General features: G+C 36.3%; 1 long non-coding RNA gene across 2 annotated transcripts; it reads right to left on the bottom strand.

Moving 5' to 3' along the window:
- Positions 1-118: 118 nt before the first annotated feature.
- LOC110911081 lies at positions 119-21,112 on the bottom strand. 2 transcript variants are annotated; one of them, XR_004881728.1, is made up of 21 exons: positions 20,832-21,112; positions 19,781-20,160; positions 19,597-19,698; positions 19,270-19,359; positions 18,998-19,103; positions 4,734-4,781; positions 3,894-3,966; positions 3,727-3,823; positions 3,393-3,520; positions 3,255-3,286; positions 2,727-2,902; positions 2,579-2,655; positions 2,366-2,448; positions 2,185-2,264; positions 2,030-2,087; positions 1,729-1,878; positions 1,479-1,543; positions 1,111-1,244; positions 1,000-1,013; positions 755-856; positions 119-427 (listed from the first exon to the last, which is right to left on the bottom strand). It is a non-coding gene; the product is annotated as an uncharacterized LOC110911081 (long non-coding RNA). The 2 variants fall into 2 exon arrangements; XR_002576714.2 differs by having other exon boundaries at positions 119-1,244; positions 19,800-20,160.
- Positions 21,113-27,743: the final 6,631 nt, after the last annotated feature.

Genomic DNA, 27,743 nt, shown 5'->3' with positions numbered 1-27,743 from the left:
TCTGTTTTAGTTTTCCTTTTATTTGTTACGAAGAAAACGGGTCAAAGAGGACGAATGATTTTTGAGCGGGTTGATTTGGGCTTTTGTTGTATTGCTAGCAGAAAACGGGTCAAATAGGTCAAAACACCCAAAATGTATTTTAAATGCATACGTCTTAAATCAATTTACTGAAAAAATTCATATACAGTACTTGTAAGGTTTTAATAATAACTAGTTTAATACCCGTCCGGTGGACTGGTTACGCTAACAGCGTAACAAACAAAGATAATCTATATTGAGGCTGTTTGGGATCGCTGCTCCTTTTCCTTTTCTCCTTCGATCTCTCTCTCTCTTTCTCATTTTCACAACCATCTAACTTTTCCTTTTCTTCTTTTCAAACATAACGGGCAGCTGATATCAGCATTATGAACACCTCTTCGAACCAGAGCTGACAAAGTAGGTATCGCTTAAATAAAAATCATTTTGCTTAAATGAAAATGAAAAATACGATGATCAACTTCTGAATTATCAAGAGGTGGTGGTTATCCAGGTACTTTGGGCTGCATCTATGTGTGACCAGATTCAATCGATTTAAAAAAAAAAAATTCTGATTAAAAAGTATATCATTAGAATAATAATCTAAGTTTTTGAAATAAAACAACTTATGAGGATTTATGCCTTTTGGGTGAATTCCGACCCATTTGACACGTTTCCATCTTATGCACCCAAATCATAACACCATAGAAGAAAAATGGAGATGCTCATCAGCACATACAACATTGCTTGTTGCATAAGGTGGTGGTTCTAATCCACCTACAGTTGCATGCATTGAAACAATATACGAAATCTGGTCAGATAGAGTTTTCTTTGTGTGGGTCTGCAAAATGAGTAACATTAAAACCCATATTATTGGGAAACCATTTTGAGCAGCTAGTGACACCAGGAAGACGGACTGACATGTAAACTTAGAATTCCACAGTTTAGTTATTAGACATGATAAGTAATGAAACGGATCATCACCTGCATACGTGGAACTACTACCCATATAGGAATTGTCAGCAACACATTGGCACACCTAAACAAATAAAAAAAACATAAAATGTTTATATGAGGTACCAATGTAAAACTTACGTAAGTGACCGGTTCCAAGAATCCAACAGAAGTGTATATGTTGATAAGACTTGGTGAACCCTTTTGTGATTAAAACATCTCCACAATATAACGGTGTTCTGTCAATGCTCAAGAATGCCTTTAGACCTTCCCACCTTTGTCATGAAAGAAAACAAAACAAAAATTGTAATTTTCTATTGGATGCATACCAATATCATATAGGGTAGTAAATATGAATTTACATGAGCTTTTTAACCCATGTTTCAGTTCCTATTGTTGAACATATAACATCAAGCTACAAAAACACCACCAAATTGAAAATAAATCTTTCATTTTTTATTGTGGAAATTGCACATCAAGCTAGCTTTCAAAGAGGAAAAGTATCTTACTTGACCATTGTAAACTCACTGTGTCCCAAAGAAGGAAAAGCCTTTTCTAGCTCTAATTTCAGACTCTGCAAGAAATAAGTTGATTGTACATGAATTAAAGAGGTCATCAGTAGCCAACTAAACGTACAAGCTATGAAGAACTTCTCGTATATCTTTATATGTAGCTCAGATAAAGAAATACCAATAAACAAAACAAAGATAAGATGAACTGACATGTTTAATAAGAAAATTATTTTCTAATTAGTAGTACCTGGATGTCGATGTCAATATCTTTCATCTTGTGAGTGACTCTAAAAAGATTATCCATAGTTGATACCAACTCAGCCTCGAGTCGTGCTCATGCTACATCCACCTGACCCCTGAACATGTTTCGACCCACTATTCAACAATACCCCTGCCTCTGGTTTCAACAATAACAAAATATAACTGAGTAAAATGTAAAGTAAAACTAACTGAGTAATCAACCTACAAACACATCAGTAAAATGTAAAGTAAAACTAACTGAGTAACTGCTGCTTCTAAATGTGAAGAAAGAAAAGCTGGCGATATACCTCGATATCAAATATTGTTGTTCGCAACACATAATCCCAGTTGACTAACCGTAAATCTCTGAGGTGAAGGCAAAAGATAATCCTCTTTTAGTCAAACGATAACTTGAGGAAAACTAATGTCATTATTAAATAAAACACATGCAAAATAACAATACCTATATATAAGACCCTCCTTATAAAGCCTGACAAAAGCTTCTGTAACAGCATTTGACCTTTTGTCATCCATTGTAAAACACTACCATAAAACAAAACATAAAGTTTAGAACTCATAATGAGGCCAGTTTCCAAACAAATGAAAGAAATAAGACTTTACAGTACAAGTTTATTAGTTTTTACCTCACGTGACCAATCTAGAGATGCACCCAACGTCGAAGTTGTTTTAGTATCGTGCCCCCATACTCATCTTTCCACTTCCATACCTTTTATCAATACCAAAAAGATAGAAACTTTTCAGAAGTAAATCAAACCATTATAATGTCCCATTTGATGCTAGATAAATAAAGTATCACTTATTATAGAATGATGTAGTATAAAGAAAGTCAAACTCACCTCCGATACAAAATTCTCTCGGCCCACATCATGACGGGTCAATTTCTTTCTCTCATTAGTTTTTTCTCCACCACAACCTATCAATGAGGCAGTGTCAGTTAAATAAATAAGTTAGCCATATATCAAATGTGTTTTTTATATATACAACCGTTACTTGTCTGGGGATACAACTAGTGAGCTCCTTTGACCGGTGCTTGTGACCCTACGGAGAGCACCAGGGCTTGCATTTGTGGTCCGCCTGTATGATGAAAATAATTAAGATTTTATCAACTTCAGAAATAAGCGAGAACCCACCATATGAACTTCATCTGTATTTTGTTCAGCCTACACAGCCAAAAAAATTTCATTAACTTCGTAAACTGGAAATGTTTCCAACATATGAATCAAATATTCTAATATCAGACACCCTCAGCATGATCCAATGGACAAGAATGATTTGAAGGGTGGTTAGACTTAATGGGTTTAAAATATATATATATATATATATATATATATATATATATATATATAGTTCCTACAAATACAATGAATAATCTTTATAACATTTTATGATTAGTCATTAGCCACGTAGTATTCAACCGTAGAATAATCTTTAGTGCCACAATACAATGAATGAAAAAAAAATCATCTTATATCTAGAAACAAATTAGATAAATGCAACTAAACAAAAACTCACCACTGCACACCTTAAGCCAATCAAATCCTTTCCTAAACAATACATACAAACAACCAACATAAGCTACATTTAATATACAAAGTACACAACTTAAATATTTATATAAAATTTTAAAATGCAAACATAAACAAATAAAACCTTCAAGGCATGAGGAATGGCATCAGCTTGTATTTTAGAAGGATTTTTCCATCCCAAACTATCACAAGCCTCAATCAGTTCGTCAACAATTCCAAGTTCTTTGAATGATTTCACTTCTTCTCTCTCTTCTTCCATTTTTCAATGTGCAAAAAACATAAACAAATACCATAAATTGTTATATTGAAACAAAAAAAGATCAACAAAGTGGTTATTAACAAATTTTATAGGAGAACATTGTCAATCACCAGTAAACAATAATATTTTAGTTGCTTCTTGTAGAAATCAAGCTTTAGACAACTATATGGACAGATTTTTAGGGTTTGAAGAGGCTTACCGATCGGAGGCGGCACCGGCGACGTGTAAATTTAGGTACAGCGGGAAATTTAGGTACCGACTTCGATGAAATTATAATAGCCGTTAGCGATTTTACCCTATTTCATCCGATTTCAAACAATAAAAACTATAATCACAAGAAACCCTAACGAAAATCTAGATACTTACCAGATCGCGAATGAAGAACGCTTGAATGTAGGTTTGAGATAAAGGATTTAATGACGGAAGCATCTTTGTGTTTCTGTGTATATATGATAGCATGTATGGAGGAGAATATGTTATATAAGATCGGTTGGCAACTACATTTACCCATGTCCCAGTTTTGTAGCAACCGTGTTTAGTGGGAAAGATGGGCCGGAAAATGAGGGGCGTACAGAACCGCCCAGAACTGCCACAATAGCAGTTAAAAATAGGAGTTTAAAGGGTCAAGATTTATTTTCAGCATGATCCAATGGACAAGAATGATTTGAAAAGTAACTTCCATTTAATGGGTTCCATATATATATATATATATATATATATATATATATATATACACTAGGTTATCACCCGCGAACTTCGCGGGCAGGAAAATTTAATTTAGATTAATCGAATTATGTCATTAAATAAAATAAAAAGACATGTTTTGAAATATTATTTTGTTTTATAATTGTTTTGTATTGACAATTACAGCTGAGATAATTTTAATGTATGTATGATGTGTGTAAGCTTGTATATTTGAGCTTTCATCAGTTTACAATTTTTATAGGCCGGTTTTTATTGAGTGGGTTAGACCACTGGGAACCCTCATATTAGTGGGCTAATGACAATATGACACTGCTTATTAGGTCAAAGATTTGTATACAACTTTCCACGTTGGCTTCGCTTTTTCAAATTGTCCCTCCCTAAGTGCCAGGTGGCCTTCGTAGAAACATGTAACCTGGCTGATCTTTTAAGACTGTTAATATATTTTTCCCGCTTTTATATGTGTATATATAATTTTTGAGGCTACTTGTAATCGAGTTTCACCTTTTTAACCAGATCCTTGTGTTTTGTCTTTGATAAGTTGTTGATAACCTATAAAAAGTGGAAATAATCAAATATAAAATGTTATATCCAATCCAAATATGTCAATTTACCCGTAACTGAGTTGTACTTCAAACTAAACTTTACTTATAATTGAGCAAAAATCCAAAACTATTGTAACTATTTACCCGACACAATCTGACACGAAACACCCTGACTCTAATTTAGTTTGATTACAATTTGGTCAACCATGTTTCACTTTCTTTACCAAAGTTGTTGTAGTTGCTTAATAGAAAAGAAATGGCACAACAAATGCATAAGATAAAACATAAATTTAGTTTTTCAAATACGTATATAACAACATCTATTTGTCACACCCCGATCTCCACGTGTCACCGGTGGGCCCGGTGTGGGGTATCGTGACGTAGTTGATAACATCATAGTCAAACAACACAATTTATAAATGCACAGCGGAAGCAAAAGATAATATATTACAATCCGAATATAAAGTAATATCAAGTATTACAACGGAAAGTAGAGGATCCACAGGCGGATCTTAAAACTTAAATGTTGTTCAACAGACTTTAGGCGCCTAGAACTTGCAAGATTCCTTATTAACGCCCTGAGCAGCTTCCAGCCTAATACGTACTTGTACCTGTCACTTAGACTTTGGAAAATACGTCAGTTTTCTCTGGTAAATACACTCAACTGACTCATTTGAAAAGAGTTTATGAAAATTGGTTTAGGCGCACAAGGCACAAAACTATTTTGACATTTGATTAAAATGCACAAGGCAAGATTAATCTTTTATACTTGGGACAAACTATATCTCATGTTATCAGTTTTACATAACTTGCTCTACATACGGGGCCCGGTTCTATGCCAGTTCAAGATTAACCGACACAACACTATTCCCCTATTGGGAATCCCTTATTGGGTATAATCAATTAATAAGCATAAAGCATCTGTCAGGTGTATGCCTACACCCCGTGCTTAGGTCGTGGCCATTGCATTTAATGAGTCAAGGATATTCAGGACACGGTCGCATTAACCCCCAATGTTTCAGTTAAGCAATACGAATTAAAACAGGTAATTTGGATTTCCCGACTCATTGGTCTTCGAATCCCATACCTGACCATGCGGTATTTATATTACCGTATCCCAAGCCCGTAATAGGGAAAATAAGTTAAGAGTATTTACCTGAGCTAGCTCCTGTCTTATATAGCAAGAATTATAATAACTCAGCCGTATTCACTTAAGTAAGCGTAGGTACAATTTACCGGAAGGCTCTAGTCTGGAACGATGGTATAAATAACCAATTAGAATACTAACGGGTCTTTAATTAAGTTTAAGCTTAGACCGGTTAGTTTAAGGATGATACGGTTCAAGCGCACGATTAAGCGAAGACCGGATAGAATGTGATTTAGACCCGACAAGTTTGAATACTTGTATAATATGGGTATACTAAATACATTCTGGATTTTGAGACAAAAATGATAACGTTTGACCTGTTTCGGTCAATTTATGCAAACTAGTTACATAAACCGAACCGAGCGCTAAAAGAGCGTTACGGGTAGGCAAAAGAGTCATATGCAAGTTCCCTGATATAATATGCTTTAAATATGATATAATATCAGCAAGTTATGTTCTATTATGCCCCGAATAAATTTAAACTCAATTTATGCCTCATAAGGGCATTTTGGTCATTTAAAAGATTATAAAGGAGTTAAATTGGAAATCTGAGTTACGGGTCTGATTTATACAGTAAATATACTTAGTTTGACATGTTATAATAGTAGGGTATGACCCGTATAAAAACTTATCATTTAAATTCAAACTATGCACCGTAGGGGTATTTTAGTAATTTCACAAGGGCCAAAAATGTCAAAACTGGAAATCTGAGTTCAAAGTCTTATACTTACTGTTATTATATGAAAGTATGCTAAATACATCAGTAGGTATAAGTCTTATATGTTTAATATGAGTATAACGCTTACTATGCGTTAAAAAACGCTAAAAATGCGATTTAGAGCCGTTTCCGGGTTTTTAAAAGAACGCTGAGATTTTTATATTTCCAGAATGCTCAAAATAATTTATTTAACAAATAAAATCAGTAGAAAAAGGTTTGGGGTCAAAAAGACTTATAAAACTCATTTTATGGCTTAAACGGTCAAAACCGGCATTAACCGAATCAACTTAGCGACCTATGATACGATCAGCCAAAAAATTAAATAAAAATCTTCAAAAATCCCAAAATATTATATAACATCAGTGGGTAAAAAGTTTTATATCAAAAAGTGGCCTCAAATAGGTTATATGCGAAATGCGCCGTTTATTTAACATAAAGATATAGTTTTACGATATCGGCCATAACTCAAAATCTGGACCACCAACTGATCTCAAATTTTCGGTGCAAGTTTATAAATCAGTAATAAAGATTTCTACTCTTTCACTTTTCCAAAAATCACGTTTTATATCAAAAAGGGCAAAATAGTCAACTTTAAGCATGAATCGGAAACATGCATATGAATCGGTTAAGCATAGACTCAAGATGTAAAAATTCCAGAGAGTTAAACTTAAATGAAAATGGTCAAAAATAAACTCTAATATAGATCTCAAACATGCATGCATGGATCCGAATCGAGAGTCAACGAAAAAGTCGTTTTATAAGACTTTCGGTTCCGATCCGAGTTTATACTAAAGATTGTCGAGTTGATTATGGTAAAACACATTCTTATATTCATTATAAGTTATTTTTGATGATCAAACTGATTGCATGTCATCTACACTACCATTTATGCTATATTTCGCAAAAACGATTTCTGTTGACTTTATAAGAACATCTTTGACTCGACAAATAGCATGCTTAGAGTGGGAATCAGAGAATACCCTTTTGAGGGTTTGTTTCCCACATAAATACCAACTTATAAGTGGTTTCAATTTGAGAAATGACAGAGCCAATTTCGTTTAATCGAAAAGTCAAACTATATGAACAACGGTTTGACTTTTAACTAATAATCTATGCTAGAACGGATTAGAGGATGATATGAATGCTTACAAAGGTCCTAATGAAGCCTAGATAACACTAGGAAGTTGCCTTGTCGATCAGATGCTCCTGGAATTGCCTTGTGAGTTATGAAAGTTTGCTTGTGTTCTTGCTTACTACCCAAGACCCTCAAAATGTGAAGCTTTGATCTGATATAAATGGGAATTCAGGTGTATGGAGAGGCTTCCAGGTGTCCAATGTTGCATGTCCTTCAATTGGTGCAAATGGGAGGTGATGATAGCTGTTAAGCACTCACAAAACAGAACCAAAAACCAATTTTCGCGATTTTCTGATGCTGGCAGGGTCACGCGGCCCGCTTAAGGCAGCCCAGGCGGGCCGCCTAAGGTCTGCAGATCCCAAACTTTGCTTAAAAGTTGCAGTTTTGGTCCCTGTTCTTCGGTTACGATGATTTGGCCATTTATTTTGACTCGTAAACCCTCAAACTTGGTTTTTAAGAACCTTGGGACATTTACCAACATGGTAATGTCCTTGGTTAACTTTGCGCTCAACCGAAAAGCCATGAAATTCGACGTTGACGCTTTTAACCCCTCAAGTACGGTTTTGGCCATAACTTCCTCATACGGTAACGAAACTTCGTGAAATTTTTACCACATATTCTAGTGAGTATATTTTAGTGTTACCAACCTTCGGGTCTGCCAAAAGATCACTCAGAGGTATAAATTCAACATGTTGACACTTTTGGCCCCTGTAGTTTGTAATTCCTCACTTTCGTGCAATTTCCGCTTCGTATGATCCATGATCCATCCGTTTAAGGTTATAAACATTATGTAGGGTTATCATAGAGTCTATTTATCCATTGTTGACACTTTGGACCCTTACGTTCCATAGTTTTCACCGTTTGTCAACTTTAGTCCCTCTAGAGTTTGTTTTCGCATATGCAAAGCCTATGACACGTGCCAATACATTATTGGACGTAAATTTTCGAGGTGTTACATCCTCACCCCCTTAAAAGAAATCTCGACCTTGAGATTTACTGAAATAAATGAGGATATTTCTCTTTCATCGTGGATTCCACTTCCCACGTATATTCGGGACCTCTACGGGCATCCCACATGACCTTGACAATAGGTACATGCTTCCTTCGAAGCTTCTTCACCTGTCGATCCTCAATCGACAACGGTTTTTCCACGAACTTCAAACTCTCGTCTATGTGTATATCTGTATGCGGTATAACCAGTGATTCGTCAGCGAAACACTTCTTCAGATTACAGATGCGGAACACATTATGTATAGTGCTAAGTTCTTCAGGCAAGTTTAACTTATAAGCAACTGACCCGATACGCTCAACAGTCTCGCAGGGTCCTATGTGCCTCGGGCTTAGCTTGCCTTTCTTACTAAATCGCATCACCCCCTCCTAGGGCGATACCTTAAGTAACACTTTATCACCTACATCGAAGTGAAAAATCTTTGCGCTGTGGATCCGCATAACTCTTCTGCCTATCCTTGGCAGCTTTCAAACGATCGCAGATCTGAGCGATCTTGTCCGTCGTCTCAAAAACGATTTCTGGTCCTGATAGTTGGACATCTCCAATTTCTGCCCAACAGATGGGCGATCTACACTTTCTACCATATAAGGCCTCAGAAGGCGCAGCCCTAATACTAGTATGGTAGCTATTTTTATAGGGGAACTCTATCAAGGGTAGGTGGTTATCCCAACTGCCACCTAAATCCATCACACATGCTCGAAGCATGTCTTCCAATGTTTGGATGGTACGCTCACTTTGTCCGTCTGTCTGCCAACCGTTATGTGATAGTGCTTCTTGACTTATTGGCGAAACATATCCTTTAATCCTTAGGGTGTAATACATTGTGAGCTCCACCAAGCTCCTTAAATAGGTTTTAGCTCATAAGTTATTTGATCTTGATATATTCGATTACTTCGAATGATTTCCTATATTCAGAGCTTACTAGCCTGACAATTTAACAAACTGGTACACCTTTCAGGGTGATATCTTTTGTTGAACCTTATTTCTTAACAAGAACTTAGGAGGTTTGCTATTTCCATGGATCCTTGATTCTCTGCCGAATACTGGCAACTTATAGATGGTTATGGATTTGCTCGATCTTATTCGTTGTTTCCAAGGCAACTTTTAGATCCTGATAATTGGACTTACCAATTTTCTGTCTAGCAATAGATGTTTAACATCTTATCTAAACAAGGTCTCCCAACGGAGCAGCATTGATACTTATATAACAACCATTACCAAAAAGCTTATCTTAAGGCGATCTGGCTATTCCAACCGCTGCTTGACTAATCTCAAAGAATAGTTGCTCCTTACAGCTAGTCGAATAAATCGACGATCCTGGCAGCAATTGGGGATTCCTAGTTATTGCCTAAATATGGTTGCGGTAATCAATGCGTAAGCAAGATGAACCGTCTTTCTTATTTACTAAAAATCGGAGTTCTTAGAACTTTGAATTTTGGCTTTACGAAACCTTATCTAAAACTTATTTATTTGGCTCTTAGTTCTTCCTATTTCGTTGGTAATATCAGATATAAGATTCTTACCATAACTGCAGCCCTAAGCGGGATGTTTGTCCTAACATCCTCTTGCCTCTCCGAAGGTAAACATGGTAATTCTTATAAAGAAGCTAATTATGACACATAGAGATGTCAGAGATTTCCGTATTCTCAGGCTTTGGCTCATCTATCGCTGTCAGTGTCAGATAAATGACACATTCCTTTTATCGTTGCAAAGATGTCCTAAGTAGAGATACTTATAAGGACATTTTATATTGGATATCTTCTTTGAATACTACTAGTCGACTTTAGTACAATATGATCATTGGGATATCTTCGGGGATCCCATGCATTAAACCTCCATACTGATCAGGCATGGAAGCAATCTATGGGACATACTAGGATACGCAAATCCTCATATGGTACTCTTATCAAACATAGTTTGGCATTCGCAGACGATAGAAAACAATGAGAAAAATAATAAAATAAAATAAATAATATATATTGTCGTACTCTTTTTAGGGAAGAGTATTCCAGATTCTTATGAAAGGATTATCTCCGAGGATGGGAGAGAGGTCATTAAAGATTCCATTGGTAAATTATACCTCATATTTAATATATGAAGTCCTTATGAATGTAATCCAGAGTTTGCTAATCTTATGGTTTGCTAAAGGTTTATTATCCCTTGCATCAATGTAAAAATACTTGGCAGTCACTATCAATGCTAAATGGTAAAGGACGTACCTAATGCTATTATCGATGTGCACTGTCTCAGGTATTCAACCGGTAGTCTAGGCGGTTCCTTTCTTATCCTTTCCCGACCTAGCTGCTCCTTTCTTGGCAGCCTTAGGGCAATTTGTACTGATGTGCCCCTTTTCACCACAGCTGAAACAGTTTGCATCCTTCATGTCCCTACATTCGTGGGACTGGTGGCCAGTTCTTTTACAGATGCCACATTGCTTTATCTTTTGGCTTAATCGACACTGCCCCCAATGTCTTCTTTTGCAGGTTTTGCATGTAGGCTTTTTGTTGGAATCCTGTTGGTTATTGTTGAGCTTGGATTTGCTCTTCTTAGGATTCTGAGAGTTATCCTCCTCCCTTTGTCTTTTGTCATTAGTTTCATTCATGAACGACTTTTGTCTCACTACATCTAGGGTGAGAGATAAGGATAGATCTACAGCTGATCTGTAGTTGGTTGGCCTTGAAGCCTTAACATCCCCTTTTATTTCTGGTGCCAAACCACCGATGAAACGCGCAATGCGTTTTGGCTCCGGGGTGATTAAATAGGGTACTAGTCTAGATAGGGAGTTGAAGTCGGTAACATATTGCTGACAATTTAGGTTTTTCATTGTGAGAGTCAGAAAATCTGTCTCCACCTTTTCCACTTCGTGTTGTGGACAGTAGTTCTCTTTGATAAGGTCCACAAACTTGGACCATCCCATAAGGTATAGGGGAATTTTCCCCGTGGACTGCATCATGGCCTTCCACCATACAAGAGCCTCTCCTTTAAAAGATTGTGAAACAAATTTTACTACGTCCTTATCAGCACAATCGCTGATGTCCACAACCGTTTCCATTTCCTCAAGCCATTCCATAGCATCAATTGCTCCTTTTTCGCCATTGAAATCTCTGGGTTTGCATGAGACGAAATATTTGTAGGTGCACCCGCCCTCAGTTGAACGGGGCTTATCATAGAGTACTAACTCCTGAGGTTCGCTCTTTTCATCTGAAGAGTAGACGGAGCTCTCCTTACGAGCTGGTGTATTCGTTTCCGTATGGATCTTTGAGTGAGTGACACTCGGCTCCTTTTTGTTCTCAAGGACCTTATCCACAACTTCACTAATTGCTGCGCTAATCAAGGCCTGAAGAGTAGCGCCATTAACACTTATATTTATATTTGCATCCTTGTTTTTAGCCGCTGTATTGCTGTGTGCTTCGTCGGAAACCTCCATTCTGGAGCTTTGGTACTAACACCAAAAATAACGTATGCTTAGATGCAAGTTATTATGAAATCATCGTAATGGCTGTTAGGTTTATAACTTCCTTATAGTATGCTACTAGCAAGTATGTCAATTATATTTAGCCTAGGTCAAAAAGGACCATCAATTGTGTTTATGGTTTGGACCGAGTCCATTACCTTTTGACTGGGGATTACAATGTCACAACTGCCCTTGTCATAACGACAATCTTTAGATACTTGGAAGGCTTGTCATGAAGGACATTAATAATCATAGGCCCGAAGGCCTTGTCACAAAGGACATACAAAATATGGCACATAAGGCATTAATATATAAGCCGCAATCTTATTGGATCAGAGATCTTAAGGTTCGAACATAGTTCTTCACCTTTGGACAGAGAGTCAAAGACTACAACCGTCATCTTTTGGAAGATAATTTTTTTTGCCACAAAGGCTAGTCAATGTACATCATTCTGACTAACTGGATGATTGTGAGTCCCAGGGGAGTCAGCCGTGACAAAGCTTTGAAGGCTAACTAACCATGTAATAATAATTGATTAATTATACAGCGAATTGGCGAACGTGGCGATTAAATAGTCATGGTGTAACTCAACCATATGGACCAATAGATAGTATTAAATTTATTTGATCATGTTTTGCCTAGGTTTTTAAATAACCATCTTTGGCGTTTAAATGGAATAAAATCCTTTATACTTACTAGACAGGGGACGTAAGTCACGACTGTCAATGTCATAGTGACATTTTATATAGCACAACGGCTTGTTCCATAGGACTTTTCGATGGCACAGATGCCTTGTCACTAGGGAAATTTTAAAACATAATCAATGATTCCTTTGGATCGGAAAATTTCATAATTCATTGTCTTGACAAGAAGTTATGAAATAAAACTATCGTTTTCATGTATGCATTTTCGCCCGTAGGTATACATCCCAGGTGGATGTTTAGATGTGTACATCATGTTCGACGTTTATTAGCCATGATTCCTATCGATCATATAGGCTAATTAAGGGGTTTGGAAGTTCCTAATATAGAGATGACAAACGTGATTTTTATCGCATCACTGCTGTCGGGAGTGTTAACACGTTTTCAAGTGTTAATCAGGATCTGAATCTCTTCTATACAGGTTTTACCATCTTAGCAAGGTCTTCAATGACATTCAAGCTAGGTCAACCCTTTTAAGATTCTCTTTTAATACATACACTTAACAGAGAAGGAATAATATTTATTTTATTCAGGATTTTTATCACGAATCCTTATTTATAAGTTAGTAATAGCACAAATGGCCTAGTCGAGTAGACAAGTTTAATTTATAAGCCATGATTTCTGAGAATCGAGGCATTACAATTTATCCTAGTTATAAAACATTACGGATATTGAGGTGGCACAAAGGCCTAGTCACAAGGACATTTATAAATTATAAGCTAGGATTTCAGAGAATCAAAGCCTTGAGGTTTGAACTTAGTTCATTACCTTTTTCTGACAGGGAGTCATAGGTTACGACTGTCTTTATTAAAATTTCTGGCCCGTGGGCCTATCAATTAACATTTCGTAAGATGTTAAGACATGTAGTCATTGCACTGATGATACGTTCAACGGTCACAGTATGACATGACGACATGATCAGTGCCATTAATTTAATCAACTGTCGTTCAGTGGTCATAATAATGACATGACGGCAGGATTAGTACTTTAATTTAAATCAACTGTCATTCAGCGGTCATAATAATGACATAACGACAGGATTAGTACTTTAATTTGAATCAATTGTCGTTCAGCGGTCATAACAATGACATGACGACCAGATTATCGCCTAGAGGGCTTTCAGCATAGCTCACCCCCTTAGGACGGGGAATCTCAAAAGATCACAACTGTCGATGTCGCAATCGGACAGTGTACTATAGCCCGTGGCATCTCATCCTTAAGGGATGATTATTTTACTTACAGGGAATTTTAAATAACCCCAATTTTCAAATTTATTACCCGTAGGCACTTCATCCTTAATGGATGGCTGTTTTACTTACAGGGAGTTTTAAATAAATCCCAATTTTCAAATTTATTACCCGTAGGCACTTCATCCTTAATGGGTGGCTGTTTTACTTACAGGGAGTTTTAAATAAATCCCAATTTTCAAAGATGGCCTGTGTGATTTATACTGCATCACAATTTGCCCAGCATGTTAACACACTTTCAGATGTTAACATAAATTTGGAATCTTTTTGACAGGTTCTACCATCTTGGCCATGTCTGCGACGATACGTGGCTAGGTTTCACCCCTAAGATTCTCTTTTTAACATAACGCAGATCAATCCTAAGTTGAGACGTTACTTATGGATCTGAATCTAATTATGGAGATACCATCTTGGCTCTGTCTTAAATGACACCTGAGCTAGGTCTTGTCCCTGTTTAGATTTTGCCATTTTATTATAATGGTAGATCTTATAACAGAATTGTTATTTTAATTTACTTCATATATTATATTCATATAAAATGATATAAATGAAATTTAGATAAAACATCCCAATGGTTTTAAAAGAGGTATAGAATTGCCCAAAAAGGGACTTAAAAGAAATGATGTTGTCCTCAAAGGGACCAGAAGATAAATATCGTTATAAAGACTTTTAAGAAAACGATCTTCAGTAAAAGGAGTCTTTTCTTCATTTTTGTTCTGAATGTCCTCTCCTTGGTCGTACGTTAATCCTGGTCGCGGTACGAAGCTCAGCCTTCCCTAGGCTTCTAATGGGGAGAATTTCCATTATAGCTTCTTTGCTTGACGACATATCAAGAATATATAGAATTGAAAACAAAAATTCTCCGAATAGAGATGAGGGTATTCCTATGTTAAGTCTAGACTCAAGTATGTGCAATTGTGTCACTGAGATTAAACACATTATGATAATGTTTAATTCACTCAGCGTTGGCTCTGATACCAACCTGTCACACCCCGATCTCCACGTGTCACCGGTGGGCCCGGTGTGGGGTATCGTGACGTAGTTGATAACATCATAGTCAAACAACACAATTTATAAATGCACAGCGGAAGCAAAAGATAATATATTACAATCCGAATATAAAGTAATATCAAGTATTACAACGGAAAGTAGAGGATCCACAGGCGGATCTTAAAACTTAAATGTTGTTCAACAGACTTTAGGCGCCTAGAACTTGCAAGATTCCTTATTAACGCCCTGAGCAGCTTCCAGCCTAATACGTACTTGTACCTGTCACTTAGACTTTGGAAAATACGTCAGTTTTCACTAGTAAATACACTCAACTGACTCATTTGAAAAGAGTTTATGAAAATTGGTTTAGGCGCACAAGGCACAAAACTATTTTGACACTTGATTAAAATGCACAAGGCAAGATTAATCTTTTATACTTGGGACAAACTATATCTCATGTTATCAGTTTTACATAACTTGCTCTACATACGGGGCCCGGTTCTATGCCAGTTCAAGATTAACCGACACACCACTATTCCCCTATTGGGAATCCCTTATTGGGTATAATCAATTAATAAGCATAAAGAACCTGTCAGGTGTATGCCTACACCCCGTGCTTAGGTCGTGGCCATTGCATTTAATGAGTCAAGGATATCCAGGACACGGTCGCATTAACCCCCAATGTTTCAGTCAAGCAATACGAATTAAAACAGGTTATTTGGATTTCCCGACTCATTGGTCTTCGAATCCCATACCTGACCATGCGGTATTTATATTACCGTATCCCAAGCCCGTAATAGGGAAAATAAGTTAAGAGTATTTACCTGAGCTAGCTCCTGTCTTATATAGCAAGAATTATAATAACTCAGCCGTATTAACTTAAGTAAGCGTAGGTACAATTTACCGGAAGGCTCTAGTCTGGAACGATGGTATAAATAACCAATTAGAATACTAACGGGTCTTTAATTAAGTTTAAGCTTAGACCGGTTAGTTTAAGGATGATACGGTTCAAGCGCACGATTAAGCGAAGACCAGATAGAATGTGATTTAGACCCGACAAGTTTGAATACTTGTATAATATGGGTATACTAAATACATTCTGGATTTTGAGACAAAAATGATAACGTTTGACCCGTTTCGGTCAATTTATGCAAACTAGTTACATAAACCGAACCGAGCGCTAAAAGAGCGTTACGGGTAGGCAAAAGAGTCATATGCAAGTTCCCTGAGATAATATGCTTTAAATATGATATAATATCAGCAAGTTATGTTCTATTATGCCCCGAATAAATTTAAACTCAATTTATGCCTCATAAGGGCATTTTGGTCATTTAAAAGATTATAAAGGAGTTAAATTGGAAATCTGAGTTACGGGTCTGATTTATACAGTAAATATACTTAGTTTGACATGTTATAACAGTAGGGTATGACCCGTATAAAAACTTATCATTTAAATTCAAACTATGCACCGTAGGGGTATTTTAGTAATTTCACAAGGGCCAAAAATGTCAAAACTGGAAATCTGAGTTCAAAGTCTTATACTTACTGTTATTATATGAAAGTATGCTAAATACATCAGTAGGTATAAGTCTTATATGTTTAATATGAGTATAACGCTTACTATGCGTTAAAAAACGCTAAAAATGCGATTTAGAGCCGTTTCCGGGTTTTTAAAAGAACGCTGAGATTTTTATATTTCCAGAATGCTCAAAATAATTTATTTAACAAATAAAATCAGTAGAAAAAGGTTTGGGGTCAAAAAGACTTATAAAACTCATTTTATGGCTTAAACGGTCAAAACCGGCATTAACCGAATCAACTTAGCGACCTATGATACGATCAGCCAAAAAATTAAATAAAAATCTTCAAAAATCCCAAAATATTATATAACATCAGTGGGTAAAAAGTTTTATATCAAAAAGTGGCCTCAAATAGGTTATATGCGAAATGCGCCGTTTATTTAACATAAAGATATAGTTTTACGATATCGGCCATAACTCAAAATCTGGACCACCAACTGATCTCAAATTTTCGGTGCAAGTTTATAAATCAGTAATAAAGATTTCTACTCTTTCACTTTTCCAAAAATCACGTTTTATATCAAAAAGGGCAAAATAGTCAACTTTAAGCATGAATCGGAAACATGCATATGAATCGGTTAAGCATAGACTCAAGATGTAAAAATTCCAGAGAGTTAAACTTAAATGAAAATGGTCAAAAATAAACTCTAATACAGATCTCAAACATGCATGCATGGATCCGAATCGAGAGTCAACGAAAAAGTCGTTTTATAAGACTTTCGGTTCCGATCCGAGTTTATACTAAAGATTGTCGAGTTGATTATGGTAAAACACATTCTTATATTCATTATAAGTTATTTTTGATGATCAAACTGATTGCATGTCATCTACACTACCATTTATGCTATATTTCGCAAAAACGATTTCTGTTGACTTTTTAAGAACATCTTTGACTCGACAAATAGCATGCTTAGAGTGGGAATCAGAGAATACCCTTTTGAGGGTTTGTTTCCCACATAAATACCAACTTATAAGTGGTTTCAATTTGAGAAATAACAGAGCCAATTTCGTTTAATCGAAAAGTCAAACTATATGAACAACGGTTTGACTTTTAACTAATAATCTATGCTAGAACGGATTAGAGGATGATATGAATGCTTACAAAGGTCCTAATGAAGCCTAGATAACACTAGGAAGTTGCCTTGTCGATCAGATGCTCCTGGAATTGCCTTGTGAGTTATGAAAGTTTGCTTGTGTTCTTGCTTACTACCCAAGACCCTCAAAATGTGAAGCTTTGATCTGATATAAATGGGAATTCAGGTGTTTGGAGAGGCTTCCAGGTGTCCAATGTTGCATGTCCTTCAATTGGTGCAAATGGGAGGTGATGATAGCTGTTAAGCACTCACAAAACAGACCCAAAAACCAATTTTCTCGATTTTCTGATGCTGGCAGGGTCACGCGGCCCGCTTAAGGCAGCCCAGGCGGGCCGCCTAAGGTCTGCAGATCCCAAACTTTGCTTAAAAGTTGCAGTTTTGGTCCCTGTTCTTCGGTTACGATGATTTGGCCATTTATTTTGACTCGTAAACCCTCAAACTTGGTTTTTAAGAACCTTGGGACATTTACCAACATGGTAATGTCCTTGGTTAACTTTGCGCTCAACCGAAAAGCCATGAAATTCGACGTTGACGCTTTTAACCCCTCAAGTACGGTTTTGGCCATAACTTCCTCATACGGTAACGAAACTTCGTGAAATTTTTACCACATATTCTAGTGAGTATATTTTAGCGTTACCAACCTTCGGGTCTGCCAAAAGATCACTCAGAGGTATAAATTCAACATGTTGACACTTTTGGCCCCTGTAGTTTGTAATTCCTCACTTTCGTGCAATTTCCGCTTCGTATGATCCATGATCCATCCGTTTAAGGTTATAAACATTATGTAGGGTTATCATAGAGTCTATTTATCCATTGTTGACACTTTGGACCCTTACGTTCCATAGTTTTCACCGTTTGTCAACTTTAGTCCCTCTAGAGTTTGTTTTCGCATATGCAAAGCCTATGACACGTGTCAATACATTATTGGACGTAAATTTTCGAGGTGTTACACTATTGTATCTTCAAAATTTACTCATGTAGAAGAGAAAAAAAATCAAGAGTAAACATGTCTAACTGTTAACGGGTTAGAATATATAAATTTTGTACAAATCGGGGTCAGACTTTTGACTATTTTACCCATAACATCCAAGAGAAGGCCCAAATTTTAAACCGAAAAAAAACCCAAGCTGGGCTACTTAGGATCTTACCGTGTTATAGAGGATCCATCAAACTTGCTTGTGGGCCAGGCTATCAATTTCATCATGTTTTGCTTGTAAATTCTAGTACCACACTCTTCAAAAAATCATCCCTGCACTTCAAACCCAAATCACTATCAATTTTAGCAACTTTTTTTTTAAATGGGAAAAATGCAAGCAGTCGCATACCACCAGTATCATTATGGCAAATAAACACAAAATTAGCCTGTACAATAGTTTAACTACAGCAAACCAAAAGATAGAAGAAAGGGACAATGGAGTACCTGTACAATAGAAGATAATTTGACTACAACAGCTTTTCTTCATGACATTACCCCATTTGCATCCATCTTTAGAAGTTGCTTATTCAATGCCTAAAATGGCATTTAAAAAGAGATTTATAAAATATGGTGGAAAGTCAATGAAAGGCGCACCTCTTAAAAGCCAACCCAACCAACCTGCACCTCTTAACAAATAAAGTTAGTTAGTAAATTGGAATCTTTTGTAATGGTATTTAATAAATTTAGTGGTATTTAGTAAATTAGGACAGCTGGGTTAAAAATTTAAGGAATTAAATCAATTTATTTATTGCAGCTGAGTTAATATTGAACCTTTATCATAAGTTCGTGCAAGCACAATGTTTCCTGCATACTTCTCTTGTCTGCCCTCTGTCTTGTGCAATTGCAACACCAAAGGTCTCCTTGTAACAATCCCTGACATAGCCAAGCATTGATCGTCTATCAAAAATGTGAAAAATGACAAGAAAAAAAACAGTTGCAGGTAGAATCAATGAACCAACGGTTATCTTGGTGACCTGTTGTTTCAACACTTTGTCTTTACTAAGATAGCCAAGCATTAATCCCTTCACTTTCACACTTGCACTTAAGCCCTGCACACTCCAGCAGCACCGTTAACCTGATCAAGATGAACATCTCGCCCTTCTTAGCATTGCTACAAAAACAAAAACCCACAATCAAAATCACAAAATAAATCAATAACAAATAAATACGATATATATTGCAATTTCAGCCCGGAAGATATCGAGAGCAAATCCGTTGGAGCAACTTATCATAGCTTGTTGAATGTGTAGACCAAGTTTATCAATTGCTATCCAATTGAAAAGAACTCGATTTTCCAACCTCACATTTACCCAAGTCCCACGAAAGTCTTCAAAACTGAACAACGTAAGTAAAAAACTAACAATAATTGCTTCATCCAAGATGAACAAAGTAAAAAAAAAAAAAAAACCAAATCAATACTAATAACAACCGAACATCAACAACCAAATTTCCAGCATGTAATTAGAATCTGAAAACGTTGAATAACAAATATAATTGATACCAAACAACTACAAATACACAACCAGGTCGACAAAGAAAACAATGACCAATCATAATCTTGCAAGGTAAAAAAGATTCAGAACTACATCAGCCGACATAATCTTGAACCTAACAAACTTGACGATGATTTTTTTTTTAAATTCTATTACAATGCTGACATAATCTTGAACCTAACAAATGATGATTTTTTTAAATTCTATTACAATGCGAAACCCTAAAATCATTCTTAAACCCAAACCTTTTGTGTTAGACGACCCTTAACAGTTCATCTTTCTTCTTCCTCTCCTTCATGTGTAACCCTAAAATTGTATCAGATTCAGCCGTCACACAAACACACCTTCATTCTTCTTCAATGTTAAAATCAATAAAAAACAACAGCAATCAGAAATAACAACCATTTGTAAACATTGACCATTTAGGGTTTTGACAATCAAAAACAAAAAACAGGATTCTTATGATTGGAATCACATAACAAAAACATCAAAGATAGAAAGGGATAAACATACCTATGTTCTTAATTGATGAATATGAAAGTGAAGAACACGAACTTGCACTTGTTGATCTAGGGTTTTGAGAGAGAAACTGAAAGTAGAGGCACCTAGTATTTTCTTCAACCATTCAATTGATCGACGACATTGATTGTATATATGAAAAAGATGAATGGGGAAATCGATTTAGGGTTTGAATCGTAGAACAACTAAGAAAAAAGAGGATCACGATTGCTATTGAGTTGAATCGTAATGAAGAAGGAGGAACATGGTGGCTAGGGTTTCAGAGAAATGTCAATAGGGTATTGAGATTATGATCTCAATTAGGTTTTTATATTATATCCGAACTGAGAGATGCCTGACCCGAATCATAAACGGATCCCGCGTCCACTGAATTTGTTTGTGTATTCCCTCCTAAACTCAATAAAATAAGTTGCCACATCAGCAAAATTGTCCCAAATTCAATGCCACCTAGCCCACATCACATCTCATTTATATATATATATAGAGATATAATATAATGGGTGGAGATACAATAGGAAGTTTATTTGGCTAAGAAGGCTAGGAAGTGATCTTGACCATCCATTTAGTTAATCAAGGGCTAAGATTAAATGATGGAAATTAAAGGGAAAAAAAGAGGCGCGTGAGTTTGTTTAGGGGCATTCTAGTCAATCCAAGGTAATAGTTTCTCTCTCCTCCAATTCCCCCCATTTTTTAAACGTTAATAACTCTTTCATACGACATTATTTTTTTTATAAAAATTGCACCAAAAAAACGAGCGTTTTTTTATCTTTAAAACGAGTATACTATTGCTATATTTTCGAAATTTTTTTTTGAAAACCCAGTTGCGTAAAACGCAATGGAAAAAACCCAGCTACGTAAAACGCAATGGAAAAAAAACCTAAAAAATGACATTTTCTAAAACGCAATGCACCAAAAACACAAAGAAATGTCTTATTTAAAAACGCAATGGCCAGAAAACACAAAGAAATGTGTTATTTCTAAAACGCAATAGCCTAAAAACTCAAAAGAAAGTGTAGTTTCTAAAACGCAATGGAGGTAAAACACATAAAAATGTGTTTTACCTAAAACGCAATGGACTAAAAACACTTCAAAATGTGTTTTTTAAAACGCAATGGACCAAAAAACACATAAAAATGTCTTTTTTCTAAAACGTAATGGCCAAAAAACACAAAAGAAAGTGTTCTTTCTAAAACGCAATGGACTGAAAACACATAAAAATGTGTTTTACAACACATAAAAATGTGTTTTATCTAAAACGCAATGGACTAAAAACACTTCAAAATGTGTTTTTTTTTAAACGCAATGGACCAAAAACCACATAAAAATGTCTTTTTTCTAAAACGCGATGGCCTAAAAACACAAAAAAAGGTGTTCTTTCTAAAACGCAATGGACTAAAAACACTTAAAATGTATTTTACCTAAAACGCAATAAACTAAAAACACTTCAAAATATGTTTTTATAAAACGCATTAGACCAAAAAACACATAAAAATGTATTTTTAGTAAAACGCAATGACAATTAAAATTATGATTTAATCATAAAAAACCATCTTTGCTTCTCACCAATAATAATTGCAACTGAAAAAAGAAATGAAGAAATGATATCTAAGTTATCAAATATAAAACGCAATGAAACAAAAACTATGAATTATTTTTGTAAAACCCGATTACTAAAGATTCTACTCATTTTCATAAAATGCAATCAAAAAATAATTAAAAGAAAAAGGTGGAAATTAATGATTCAAAACTCACAGGTGCTAAAACGCAACAAAGAAACAAATAAGAAAGATAAAAGTGGAAATGATTCAAAACTCACATGTGCAGAGCATACTTTTAGAATTCAAAAAATTATACTACCATTCATCAAAAAGTAAAATAAAAACAAACTCAACACTCACATGTATGACCATTAAACGCAATAAAGAAATAAAAAAGGAAAATGTGGAAATTGATTCAAAACTCACAGACAAACGTAAAATGTGTATTTATTATTTTATTGTACCCACCTCACCTGCAAAATCCTGATCACAAAACTTCAAATTCATCGATTTTAAACTCATCAATATCCACGAAGATTAGTATCGCTTCACGGGTTAAAATCACTTTTTGATTTTTAGATTTAGTATTGCTTATCGGAATGTTCATCGGAAAAACGCCATCAGAGAAGATTGAAGTGGACGCTCGTGGTGGTGGTACGGAGGTACGGCGCAAGATGGTGGTTGTGCCGCTTCTGGTGGCGGAGGGGTGGGTGGCGGAGATGTGGTGGTGGTGGTGGTTTTGGTGGTGGGCTGAACTATGATCTGGGTTTTTTTAGAAGTAGGGTTATGAGTTATATGACTAATTTATGTTTGACTAAAATGCCCTTTCCTATGTTTTTTATCTTTGCCATTTGTCACTCTATTATTGCTTCCTATCCTTTCTAGTGAAAATAAAATTCTTATTTGATCTTTTCCCATAATATAATATGCAAGACTGAAGAAGTTTTTGGACTGTATTGACCTAGAGGTGTCCATCGAATTCGTTTTTAGTTTTTTTTTTTTTTTGGTAAGCGAACTCAAAAAACTGATTCAAGTTCAACAATTTGAATTCTGGTTGATTCGAATAATTCGAATTAGAGGAAAACATAGGTAATACATAACATATATTTAATTTAATAACTAAGAATAGTATGTATTTTTTGTATTAAATAAAAAATAATTAACTGAAATAAAATATTAAGGTCGAAGTCGAACCGGTTTGAAAATCACAAATGATATACTAATACAAATAGTAACTTAAGACATGACGCCTCAATCTTACTCCTAAACCTACATGCCCCTTTGAAAAGATACGGTTACAATACCGTTTCAGAAACGTCATCTCCTTCCAACAAAACCTTCAGCAAATGCCCTTTGAAAAGAGATAATTATTATTCCATTTCACAAATCTCACCTCCTTCCAACAACACTTTCAATTAACGTTTGACTAATTTAATATTTTATAATTTAACTGCCACTTTCTCTTTTTTTTCCCAAAATAGGCCATTTACTCCATTCATAACCGTCTTCCATAGTTTCACCGGTTCTTGCGATAGAATTTTCACCAAGAAGCCCATTCACATAAGAATACATAATTTATGAATCTTCAATAATGTAGACATGAATTTAATGTAAGCATACAACAGAATATTCACGTACGGAGGACATTTTCAAGTAAGCATGCATATGTAGACTTGCATTTTTTTACCAATATTTATGTTGTTTAATCCTCATCTTCCACTATGTTAATGTACTGATTTTCTTACTCATCGGATATATTTGGTATTATTGTGTTTCCACTCTAAATCGATTATCAACTGTTGTATTTCTTCTCCGTTGTCTCCGGTTCATTTTAGCGAACGGTTAGGCTTTTGTTATGCCGTTCGTCTAAAGGCAGAATCCAGCGATGCGTTCTCAAACGCGTTGAAGATTTGACTGTTATTGTGATTGATAACACGTTAGGAACAAGAAGGAATGTCGTGATTTTCATCGCCTTCTCCAAGAAAGATAAAACTCTGATTCTATCATTGAATTTTTTAACCGTCGTAACCGACGAGTGAAGTATGGTTGCGTAACCGTCACGTTTATGTATGAAACAATATCTCCGTACAACAATTTTTGTACACCGCCCGATAGACGTCTGAATACATTCTATGATGACAAGTCAACATCGGCAACAACGAGTGCACGTATTGCGAATGCGTCTTTGTCTTCACGACGATATATAACGTGGTTTCTCTCTTCGGATTGTCATGTGGTTGAGTACGAAGGCGTTTTGGCAAAAAAAATTGACAATTTTTTTGGGTTTAGACTAGGGATGAGCAAAATGGACCCGGTACCGGTACCGAACCGGTACCGAACCGGTACCGGTACCGAATTTACCGAACCGGGTACCTATTCGGTACCGATTCGGTACCCACTTTTGACATTTTCGGTACCGGTTCGGTACCGGTCCGGTACGGTACCGGTTCGGACCGGTATTTTGCTCGTTTTTACCCTCAAATACCGGTACCGAACCGGTACCGGTACCGAACCGTACCGAACCGGGTATATTCGGTACCGGTACCGGTACCCACTTTTGAGGATTTTCGGTACCGGTTCTTTCGGTACCGGTACCGGTTCGGTACCGAACCGGACCGAGCTCATACCTAGTTTAGACGTTTTGATGTTTAAACTATAATAATGTTTTGAGAATATGAATGAGTTAAAAGAATGAATTCTACTTCATTTCTTTGATTTTAAGGGGTTCATCTGAATTCTACGTATTCGTACCATTGTAGAATTGAAGTTCTGTAGGAAATATTCATTAATCTGCCGATTAATGTACCAATTTCTTTAATCATTTAATATATTTTGTATAAATGTATTTACATGCTATTCAAAAAATAAATGTATTTACATGTTGAATCGATTATCAAAAAATGTATATTTTTAACATGCAAAATGTGATTAGCTTCCGTACATGAGCATCTTACATCCTTTGTACATGACAGTTGCAATACAAGTACTTGGATTATAATAAAATCAATTCCAGTTCACACTAGAGGTTAATTGGTTTCAGTTTAGAAAATGAGAAACTATAATCAACTTCTCGCCGCAACGCGCGGGTTAATATCAACTCGTTTGAATTCAAATTGAAAACCGAATTCGGAATTTGGATTTTAGCCCGATCCAAAACTTCAAAATTCAAGTAATTCGGTTCAATTCGCATTTTGTTTTTTTGGATTCTGATCCGAATAAGTAACATATCCGAATAAGAAGCCATTTAATCAAAAGTAACAATAGCTCTTTTTAATTTCTTTTCAAATTGTTATTTTCTGCTTGGTGGTTTTTTTTTTTTTTTAACAGAAAATTTCATTAAAACAAAAAGGCCGGACCTCAAATCAAGGACCGAACCCAGAACTTACAAACCATACAAAGGGTATTTAACCCAATCGTTCCAAACCACATTATTGTACCTAGTTCGATGTTTAAACCAAAAAAAGGATAAAACTTTCACCCTCGCCACCATGTCCACCACCCGGGGAGACGAACCTTGAAAAACCTTCTTATTTCTCTCGTTCCAAATAACCCACCAAGAGACCATCAAGATACCTCTTAAAGTCTTCATCTTCCACTTAGTACCCTTAGCCACAAAGTCCATATTCATAATATCTTTAACAGTTCGAAACATGCCTCCATTTATCCTACACCATTTCCAAATAAAGGTCCAAACTCCAAAAGAAGCACCGCAATCAACTAACAAATGCTGCAATGTTTCGTATCCTGTGTCGCATAAAGGACAACACACGTCCGAAATGTTAATCATCCTTCTAACCAGCGCATCACGGGTCGGCAAACGACCCAGGATCATTCTCCAAACAAAAACATTAACTTTAACCGGAACCCAAGACTCCCACTTCAAAACCGAATTAAGCCTTGTAGAACCGCCCTCTCCCATCCATTTTTTAACAGCCGTAACACTAAACAACCCATCTTTATCCGGTTCCCAAACCCACTTATCAATTCCCCCAGCGAAACTAACCTGAGAAAGCAAATATACAGCCTCTTGCGCTTCAGAAATGGTCTGAACAGTATTCGTTTCCATCACCCACGTGCCTGCCAGCACAGTTTTACTATCGACCTGCATCAATCGCATTCCCACCTTATCATTTTTCTTCTTATCCGCTTCAAACAGCCCTGGCCATCTGTCTTTTAACGGCACCGTGCCCAGCCATACATCCAACTAGAAACGAATAGAATCCCCATTCCCAAGCTTACCCCGAATTTGGGATTTCAGCGAAGTCCCTTTTATAACCACCTTATCCAAGTGACTAACAATATTCTTCCAACATCCTGGGATCGAGTTTTTAATCGGAAGGAACACCCACCGATTTCTACCTCCATGAATGCACTCAATAACCCTCCTCCACATACCTTCTACGTCGGATTTAAATCTAAACGCCCACTTAGCGAGCAAAGCCGTATTTACCTCAACAAGTTTAGAGATTCCCAAACCTCCCTCCTTCTTAGGCTTTGTAACGATATCCCAACACATCCAATGCATACCCTTACCCTCCTTACACCCCACCCAAAGGAATTTTCGCATCATCTTCTCAATCTTTTCAACCACAGTAACCGCGGCCTTGTAAATAGAGAGGTAGTACACCGGTAAACTAGCTAAAACTGCCTTCAACAAAGTAAGCCGCCGGCCTATGGAAAGAAGCTTAGACTTCCAAGAACATAATCTATTTTGAATCGTTTCCACCACCGGATCCCAATTTGAAATTCGGTTCATATTCGCTCCCACTTTAACGCCTAAGTACGTAAAAGGCAAACTCCCAATCTTACATCCCAAAAAGTTCGCCATATAACTAACCTCCTCTTCCGCCACCCCCAACCCAAATAACACCGACTTGTGAATGTTAATTCTCAAGCCGGAGCATAAGTAGAATATCCGCAGAATACGATTCGTCACACACAAATTATTGGCATTCCAATTTCCCAAAACTAGTGCGTCATCGGCATAGAACATATGAGACACAACCGGGCCGCCATTAGGGAGCTTCACCCCTTCCAACATCCACAAATCGCTAGCTTTAGCAAACAAGCAAGCCAGCGCCTCCATAAAAACAAGGAAAAGGAACGGCGATAAAGGGTCTCCTTGTCTAAGCCCCTTTTGACATTGGAACTCAAACGTAGGCGAGCCATTTACCAAGACCGCAGACCGAGCAGAATGTAGAATCCCTTTCACCCACATACACCACCTCGGGGGAAAACCCATACGAGCCAAGACAGATAACAGAAATTCCCAACTCACGTTGTCATAAGCCTTTTCAAAATCTAATTTCAACAGAAATACTTGTCTTCTATTTTTCTTGACCCACCCAATAACCTCATTAAGCACCAA

This window comes from Helianthus annuus, chromosome 15 (genome assembly GCF_002127325.2).
Source record: "Helianthus annuus cultivar XRQ/B chromosome 15, HanXRQr2.0-SUNRISE, whole genome shotgun sequence".
Classification (NCBI taxonomy): domain Eukaryota; kingdom Viridiplantae; phylum Streptophyta; class Magnoliopsida; order Asterales; family Asteraceae; genus Helianthus; species Helianthus annuus.
This window is presented reverse-complemented; position numbering and strand designations above follow the sequence as displayed.